Consider the following 9,791-nt stretch of genomic DNA (forward strand, 5'->3'; position numbering starts at 1 on the left):
GGTAGGAAGATAGCTTGAGGTCATGAGTTTGAAACCAGCCTAAGCAAAAGCAAGACCCCCCTCTATTAAAAATAGAAAAATTAGCCGGGTGTGGTGTAGTGCACCTGTAGACCCAGCTACTTGGGAGAGAATGAGGCAAGAGAATTGCTTGAACCCAGGAGTTTGTGGTTGGTGTGAGCTAGTCCAAGCCATGGCACTCTAGCCTGGGCAACAGAGAAAGACGGTCTCAAAACAAAACAAGATAAAAATGAAGATAAAGTATAGAATGTAAGAGAATATTAAATATTTGCAAATCTAACAAGTTAGGACTAAGTATCCAGTACCTATAAAGTCTTACACCTTAATAAAAAGACAACCCAATTTTTCAAATGGGCTAGCAATTTGAATAGACATACCCACAAAGAACTATGTAAAGCCAATAAGTACGTCAGAAAATGTACTTATTAGTAATAGGGAAGTGCAAATCAAAATCACAGTGAAATACCACGGTGTATCTACTAGGGTGGCTAAAAGACAAACAGCAAGTGTTGACAAAGATGGTGAAATTAGGGCCCTAATAGATGGGTGGTATTATAAAATGGTGTTGGAATACAACCGTTGGAAAACGGTTTGGCAGTTTCTCAAAAGGTTAAAGACAGAATTGCCATCTGGGCCAGCAGTAGCATTCCCTTGCCCCCAACTGTAACAACCCAAAGTGTCCCCACACATTGCCAAATGCCTCCTGAGAGGGAAATTGCCTTTAAGTTCTAACTAAATGAATGCTGTGGTTTTCTATTGAATCTTAATAGAATTTAATTTTAAGTGTGCCTTAAATTAGCATGTTTTTATTTATATTTTAACAAATATTACACTTCACAAGAAAGTTAATTTGAAAAACTCAGTCAGCCCCCAACACACTAAGTTAGTTAAAAAACTAAGCTTTAGGCCAGGTGTGGTGGCTCACGCCTATAATCCCAGCACTTGGGAGGCTGAGGTGAGTGCATTGCCTGAGCTCACAAGTTTGAGACTGGCTTGAGCCAGAGCAAGACTCTGTCTCTGTGATCTATTAAAAGCCAGTATAATTAGGACCCAATAGAATAAGTGGTAAAATCAATTAACACAAGTACAATCCTATAGAGGAAACAATACATTTTCAAACTCAGGCAACAAAAATATAAAACGCAATGAAGCTCCATTTGATGCGTGGTTTCTGGTAGCACCGTATTTTGGTTTTATTATTTTAGAAAATAGTGTAATAAGGTATGTAAGATAAATAAATCTAGAGATCTAATGTAAAAAAAAAGAAAAGAAAAAGAAAATTAGCCGGGCATTGTGGCAGGCACCTGTAGTCCCAGCTACTTGGGAGCCGGAGGCAAGAGGATCACTTGAACGCAAGAGTTTAAGGTTGCTGTACCACGGCCCTCTACCAAGGATGACCAAGTAAGACTGTCTCAAAAAAAACCCCAAAAACTAAGCTTTACCCATGTGTTCATGTTCAGAGTTAATGCTTCACAGTTCTACATTGCTCCAGCTTGTTTGTGCACAGGTTATGTCTCTGACTCCTGTGATACTATACAAATTCTAGCTCTAAACAGCAGATCCAAAATATAATAGCACCATGATTATTAAAGGTGGTAAGACAAAAATTGAATGACTTTAATCCTGTCATCCTACAGATCACTCTCTGAACCTTGTGGGGTTCTTTCCAAGTGTTTCCTCATGTGCCTTCCTGTCTTTTTTCAGTAAAGCACATTTAGGTAATCGAATCGTATTCACTTATTGGTCCCATTTTTGTACCATAATATTTAAATTTTTATTTGATAAAATTTTAATGGCATAACTATACAAACGAAGACCAATAAAATAGTTTTCGGGCGGCGCCTGTGGCTCAGTCGGTAAGGCGCCGGCCCCATATACCAAGGGTGGCGGGTTCAAACCCGGCCCCGGCCAAACTGCAACCAAAAAATAGCCGGGCGTTGTGGTGGGCGCCTGTAGTCCCAGCTACTCGGGAGGCTGAGGCAAGAGAATCCCTTAAGCCCAGGAGTTGGAGGTTGCTGTGAGCTGTGTGAGGCCACAGCACTCTACCGAGGGCCATAAAGTGAGACTCTGTCTCTACAAAAAAAAAAAAAAAAAAAAATAGTTTTCAATATCTTCATTTCTTATGGTCCACATTTTCATTTCATCTCTTAATTATTAAAAATAATTTTTTTTCCTTTAGAGGAAGAAGGTGCTAAAAATGATCTCTTCCAGGTGTCAAGGTGCTAGGCTTGCCACTGATCCAGTGGACATTCATGTGGATTCATGTGGAAAACGAGGAAGAGGCTGCGGCAGGATGATGGGGGACTAGGAATTAAAGGTGAGAGGAGGAAACGAGAGGGGGGCCAGACGGCAAAACTGATGACGTCTGAATGAGCAGATTAATTTTTGCTTTCTGCTTTTATTTCCTGTGTTTCTGGGCAGGAGGCTAAGATTTGTAAATAATCATCTTTCTTGCATACTTGAAAGATAAGTTGTGAATTTATGACTTTTTTTAATGTTATTTTCTTTATTTTTTTGAGACAAGAGTCTCAAGCTAATTCCTAGCTCCCCTTATCATCCTGCCTCAGCTTTTTCTTTGTTTTCATCTTTGTGTGGTCTGTCTTTTCTTTCAGTGACGTGAATCAGTGGCATGCCTACTGAGAGAGTCCTATAGCGTCATAGCTCACGGCAACCTCCAACTCTTGGGCTCCAGTGATCCCTTTGACTCTGTTTTTCTATTTTTAGTAGAGACGGGGGGGGGAGGGGTCTTGCTTTTTCCTCAGGCTGGTCTCGAACCCATGAACTTAAGCAATCCACCCACCTTGGCTTCCCAGAGTGCTAGAACTACAGGTGTGAGCTACTGTGCCCAGCCTTTAATTTTTATTTTAAAACGTGGGTACGTAATAGTGGTATATGTTTATAGGATACATGTGATGTTTTGATGCAGGCATACAATATGAATTATCAAATGAGAGTACTTGGGGTATCTATCCCCTCTTACATGTATTATTTCCTTGTGTTAGAAACATTTCAAGGCTGGGCACAGTGGCTCAATTGTCAGAGCTCCATGTGCATCAGGGCTGGTGGGTTCAAACCCAGCTGGAGCCTGCGAAACCTGAGACTGAGACTCACTTTGTCACCCTTGGTAGAGTGCTCTGGCATCACAGTTCACAGCAACCTCCAACTCTTGGGCTTAAGCAATTCTCTTGCCTCAGCCTCCCAAGTAGCTGGGACTATAGGTGCCCACCACAATGCCTGGCTATTTTTTGTTGCAGTTGTCATTGTCTTTAGCTGGCCTGGCCACATTCAAACCCATCACCCTCGGTGGATGTGGCTGGTGCCATAACCACTGTGCTATGGGCACCAAGCCATAGAAACATTTCAATACCACTGTTTAAGTTACTATAACTCATACCCTAACTTATTGATTACATTAACTTTATTGTGATATCAGCTGTTAATTCTGACCATGTTTTTGCATTTATAAACATTAATGACTCTTCTTAATTCGTCAAGTGCTCCATAGTTTCAGCCGTGCCTTGCTGTGATCTGCAGAGTCAAAGAGCCCTGAAATTATTTGTTGGGTTGATACAGAAGACTGGGCAAAGTAGGGAGCTGAGACAATTGAATGCGTATCCAGGATGTATTAGACTAGCTGTTTTACATCCCTTCTGTAATCTATCACAACAAACTGCCATTTCACATGAGGAAGCTATCAAGCTCAATTGGGTTTTCCCCTTTAAATTCTATTTAAAATTCTTGATATCATGAATAACCTTTATTGGCAGGTTTTTTTTTACTTTGTCTCAGGCCTGAGCTAATTTTTGCACCTTCAGAAATGAAACAATTAATGGCATATCATTTATATACTATGACAAATGAATTTTCAAAGTTGTGCACTTCTGATAGTTCTTATTAAGAATCCCTTTTTCAGACATCGGTATACTTCAAGGCAAGGCTACTATCTGAATTATAAGACTACCAGTACATGAATATATTCTATGAGTAATCTTTTTAGATATAAGTGCATGCATCTATCTAGCACAGCGGTTCTCAACCTGTGGGTTGTGACTCACGGGAACTGTATTAAAGGGCCACGGCATTAGGAAGGAAATGAATCATTAAAATAAAGTCCTAGGCTCGGCGCCTGTGGCTCAAGTGGCTAAGGCGCCAGCCACATAACACCTGAACTGGTGGGTTAGCATCCAGCCTGGGCCCGCCAAACAACAATGACGGCTGCAACCAAAAAATAGCCAGGCATTGTGGCGGGTGCCTGTGGTCCCAGCTACTTAGGAGGTGGAGGCAGGAGAATCACTTGAGCCCAGGAGTTGGAGGTTGCTGTGAGCTGTGATGCCATAGCACTCTACCCAGGGCGACAGCTTGAGGCTCTGTCTCAAAAAAAAAAAAAAAGGCAGATAATCTCTGAATAATTCCACTATGATCAGAAGAGTCGGACCTGAATATAATTGTTCTAGCACCCTATAATTAGGAGAGAGAACACCTTTTATTTAAGAACATGTATTCCAGGGGCGGCACCATATACTGTAGATTGTGGGTTCAAACCTGGCCCCGGCCAAAAACTGCAGGAAAAAAAAAAAAGAACATGTATTCCAGCTATTAGCTATGTCATATCATTTCAGAAGTTCCTTAACATTACCGTGCTTGATTTTTACTAATCATAAAAGGAGATGGTTTCTGAAATATCGCCCACATCAATGCTAACCTTTCCTAAGCTCAGACCATAACTAAAACATCATATTCCCTTCCATTAATGGAAATAGCATTTTACATCAGGGTGTTACACCTACATACCTAAGTTTCATTTTGGCTTTACAGTCATTTTTCCGAACTCTTACATTTTTGTGACATTCCTTAAGCAAGTTAAGAAAGATGTTGCATCCTTCTTTGTGCAAGCGTGGGGATAAGTCATGATGCATCTTTTGGAGAAGGCAGTGGCTCACAGCAGTACATTCTGACTCATGGCCACACCAGGAGGGCTGAAGTGGTACACTGATGCCAAGTCCCACCCTGGAAACTTGCTGCCTGTAAGCCCAGAGCCTGGCAGCCCAGGCTGTGAACACCCTTCCCTGACTACCTGGGCTGACCTGAGCCACAAGTTTTAATGTGCACATTACCACTGCTAGGACTGTCCAAGGAACCCATGCTACTACGTTCACGGTGGAAATCCTTCACAGTTATACGTTAGTTTCCACATACATGGTCTCACTACTAGGCTAGTTAATGGCAAAGCCTGTTTAGAAAGTGCTATACCCATCCACCTGATGTTATAAGCATTGGGCAAGAAATACAGATTATATATTCAACACAGTTCTAATCAGTCAGCTTTACAGTTTAAACCTCCCTCCCCCTTTTTTGAGACAGAGTCTCACTCTGTTTCGCTGGCTAGAGTGCAGCGGCGTCATCACAGCACTCTGTAGCCTCAAAGTCCTGGGCTCAAGCAATCCTCCTGCCTCAGCCTCCCAATTAGCTATGACTACAGGTGCTCACTGCCACACTCAGCTAATTTTTTTTTTTTTTATTTGTAGAGATGGAAGTCCCGCTATGCTTTCAGGCTGGTCTTGAACTCCTGGCCTGTAGTGATCCTCCTACCTCAGTCTCCCAAAGTGCTAGCGTTACAACCCTGAGCCACTGCCCCAGCCATTTTAACTTTATGAAATTGCCTTTGTCTGAAGGCCACGTCACCTGTTGAGCCTAATACATGTCAGGCATTGTACCAGGCCCAGGCCATCAAGATTTAAACAGCAAACAATACTTAATCTCACACGTAATGTTCTCTCTCCTCTTCCTGGCTGGCGCCTTCTTTCTCCTTCCCCCTTCTTCCCATTTTTTCTTTCTCTTTCCTCTCTCCTTTTTTATCCCTCTACATTCCATGAAGGATGAGGTGAAAATTTTGTTCTCAGTATACTAGCATATCCAGAGTTAAATGTTCTGCTATACAGTATGAATGACTTAGATCTGTCTCATAGAAATACAGTTACACAAACCATGATTTCTTAAATTTGTCATTCATGAGGGAACACATCACTGTACATAATTATGGATTTTAAGACACTTGAAAAATATTGTTTACATCTTTTCGTACACCATCTATCACAATACATTAGTTATAGACAAATTTAAATTCTTTTCATTGCTTTTATTTTTTCAAATTAATCATTTTAAAACTTGAGATTTGATAAAATTGAATTTTATCAATTCATAAACTGTAAAAAAATTTTTTTTGAGACAGAGTCTCCTATGTCCCCCTTGGTCAAGTGCCAGGGGGTCACAGGTCACAGCTCACAGCAACCTCCAACTCTTGGGCTTAAGTGATTCTCTGGCCTCAGCCTCCCAAGTGGCTGGGACCACAGGCGCCCGCCACAAAGCCTAGCTATTTTTTTTGTTGTTGCAGTTGTCATTATTGTTTTAGCTGTACCGGTCGGGTTCAAACCTGCCAGCCTCAGAGTATGTGTCTGGCGCCATAACTACTGTGCTACAGTGCCAAGCCTCTTTTGTTACATTTTTAATAGTATGCACAGCTATTACCAAACACAGTGTTGCTCTTTTTGCTCTTTTTCCGTATGTTTAGTGCACGGAATCTAATATCGTTTGGAGAAATTTTCTATTTACCCCATGGCCACTGAGAAAGAGCTATTTTATATACAGTTGGCCCACTCTTGGCAGAAGCTATTTCAATAGGTGGATTTAAAGATTACAGACAGCAATAGCATTCTCCATGTCTTACAACATAACGCCAGGGGGCACTGTAAGCTGGAAACCTTCAACCATATTGGAAATGTTCACGTATGTCATAAGATTTTTTTTGAATACTTGCTTTTTGGTGAGATCATGTTTTTAAACCCCTTGTTTTTTAATAGCCCAAATTACATTTAATCATCTTTAAACTAAAAAGAAAAGTAAGCATTCTTGGTTTAGGATTTTTAGAAGCACTGTGGCAATCAGATAAACAATGACAGAGTAGAAACTTTCAGTGTTGGGGTCCCTGTTTCTAGCAAAAATCAGATACGGTACCACAGTTCAGTAGATAAGGCCAGATGTGAAATCAGGGAAGATGAATTACTGAATTTGCTGCATATAAATTTCCACATGAACCTTTCAGTCTATCTGTTAGGAAGAGACTAGATTTCTAAGATCTATCCAGCTTAATTTTTTGATTATATAATTAAACTAAACCATTTACTGCTTTTTGAGTATTCTAATATTAGGTTATTAAGTATAAAATGTCCAGTTTTCCTTTTCTTTTTCTTTTTTGAGACTGAGTCTCACTCTCTTGCCCTGGGTAGAGTGCCATGGTATCATCAAAGTTCACAGTAACCTCAAACTCCCAGGTTTGGGCTATCCTCTTGCCTCAGCTTCCTGAGTTGCTTGGGACTACAGGCACCCACCACAATGCCCAGCTAATTTTTTTTACTTTTGGTAGAGACAGGGTCTTGCTCTTGCTCAGGTTAGTCTGGAACTCCTAAACTCAAGCAATCCACCCACCTTAGTCTCCTAGAGTGCTAGGATTATAGGCGTGAGGCACCACACCCAGCCTCCAATTTTCTTAAGTACTAAGTTTGACAAGTTACATCTCTGACATTTCACTTTGTCACTTCTTGTTTTATTTTTATTATGAAGGCACATACTCTTTCAAATGCACATTTTGGCTTGTGAGTATCTGTCAATTTGTTTTAGAGCAATTTTTTGTGAAACCATGGATAAGTAAAAAAATTGTTATTTTCAAATATGAGTTCTGTTGTGGAACCAAAGCAGTACAGACAGCTCAAAATATCAACGACATATTTTGGATGGACGTGGCTAGTGAACACACAGGACATTGATGTTTGAGAAGTTCCATTCGGTGATTTTAATCTTGAAATTGAGCCATGTGGGCAACCTGAGACCAAGGTGGGCAATGACAAGCTGAAAGCTGTAGTAGAAACAAATCCACCTCATCCCACACGTGAATTAGCAGCAAGGTTTGATGTTACCATTCCAACAATATTGGACCATCTGAAACAAATCTGCAAGGTTAAGAAGCTGGATAGATGGGGTCCACATGGATTAAATAAGCATAGAAATCACCCAAACTTGCCTTTCTTTGCTGTCATGACATGAAGGTGACCACACATCCATACTGTTATGTGTGATAAAAACAATGGACCCTTCTTGACAATCACAAGCACTTGCCACAATAACTGGATAAAGATGAAGTGCCAAAATACAGTCCAAATCAAATAGTCATCAAAAAAACCAAGTGCTGGCTCCTCACTCATAGCACACTGGTTACGGCCTTGGCTGCACACACATAGGCTGGCGCGTTCGAACCAGCCTGGGCCAGCTAAGCAATAACAACAACTGCAACAGAAAAATAGCCAAGTATTGTGGGGGGCGCCTGTAGTCCCAGCTACTTGGGAGGCTGAGGCAAGAGAATCACGTAAGTCCCAGAGTTTGAGGTTCCTGTGAGCTGTGATGCCACAGCACTCTACTGAGGGCAACACAGTGAGATTCTGGCTCAAACAAAACAAAACAAAACAAATGGTATCTGTTTGGAGGTCCACCTCTGGTATAATCCACTCTCACAGCGGTTCTCAACCTGTGGGTAGTGACCCCTTTGGGGGTCCAACAACCCTTTCACAGGGGTCACCTAAGACCATCCTGCATATCAGATATTTACATTATGATTCATAACAGTAGTAAAATTACAGTTATGAAGTAGCAACGAAAATAATTTTATGGTTGGGGGTCACCACAACATGAGGAACTGTATTAAATGGTGGCATTAGGAAGGTTGAGAACCACTGCACCATCGCTTCATGAAACCTGGTCATTCAATTACAGCGATGTCTGTTATAACCAATTGGATGAAATGACGAGGATGCTTGCCATTAAAAAGCCAACGTCAAACAACAACAGCAACAAAAAGCCAAGATCAGTCAATAGAGACAGGTCAATCCTTTTGCAAGACAGCTCTACACCGCACATCACACAACACTGCTGAAACTACAGAAAGTGGACTTGGAAAATCTGACTCCTCCATGGCACTGGCTCTCCAGGCTTCTTCACTGCTGGCATAAAGAAGCTACCCTTACCCTTACGAAAGTAGCTGTGTTGACAGTTTAGGCACGAACTTTGACTAATTATAGTGCTTCTTGTTAGAGACATAATAAACAACGTTCGATTTAAAGTCAGACATTTCTGGCTGGGCATGGTGGCTCACGCCTGTAATCCTAGCCCTCTGGGAGGCTGAGGCAGGTGGATTGCTTGAGCTGACGAGTTCGAGACCAGCTTGAGAAAAAGCAAGACCTCGTCTCTACTACAAATAGGAAAACCGAAGCAAGAGGATTGCTTGATCACAAGAGTTGGAGGTTGCTGTGAGCTATCATGCTACGGCACTCTACCCAAGGCAACAGCTTGAGACTCTGTCTCAAATAAATAAATAAATAAAATAAAAATAAAGTGGGATGTTTCCTATTTAATGACCTAAAACAACGCAGAAGGCCATGGAATCTTTTCCTCGAGTTCCTAAAGAGCCATTTTATTTAAAGATTGGCCTTGGAGGAAGACTGAACTAGAGCTAGGTCTTTTAGAGAGTTAAATCCACTAGAGAGACAGTCCTGGGGTTCATGACCGCAAAGGATGAACCTAAATTTTTTTCCTTAAAAGGAGCCAGATTTCCAGACAGCCTACTCTAATGTTTTCTCCCTTAAGCCATACTGATCACATGTTCTGAAGTCTCAGTTCCAAATGGTGTGTCTCCTTCCCCACCCATGGGGAGGTCATCCTGCACTCTC

This window comes from Nycticebus coucang, chromosome 13, assembly GCF_027406575.1.
Source record: "Nycticebus coucang isolate mNycCou1 chromosome 13, mNycCou1.pri, whole genome shotgun sequence".
NCBI lineage: Eukaryota > Metazoa > Chordata > Mammalia > Primates > Lorisidae > Nycticebus > Nycticebus coucang.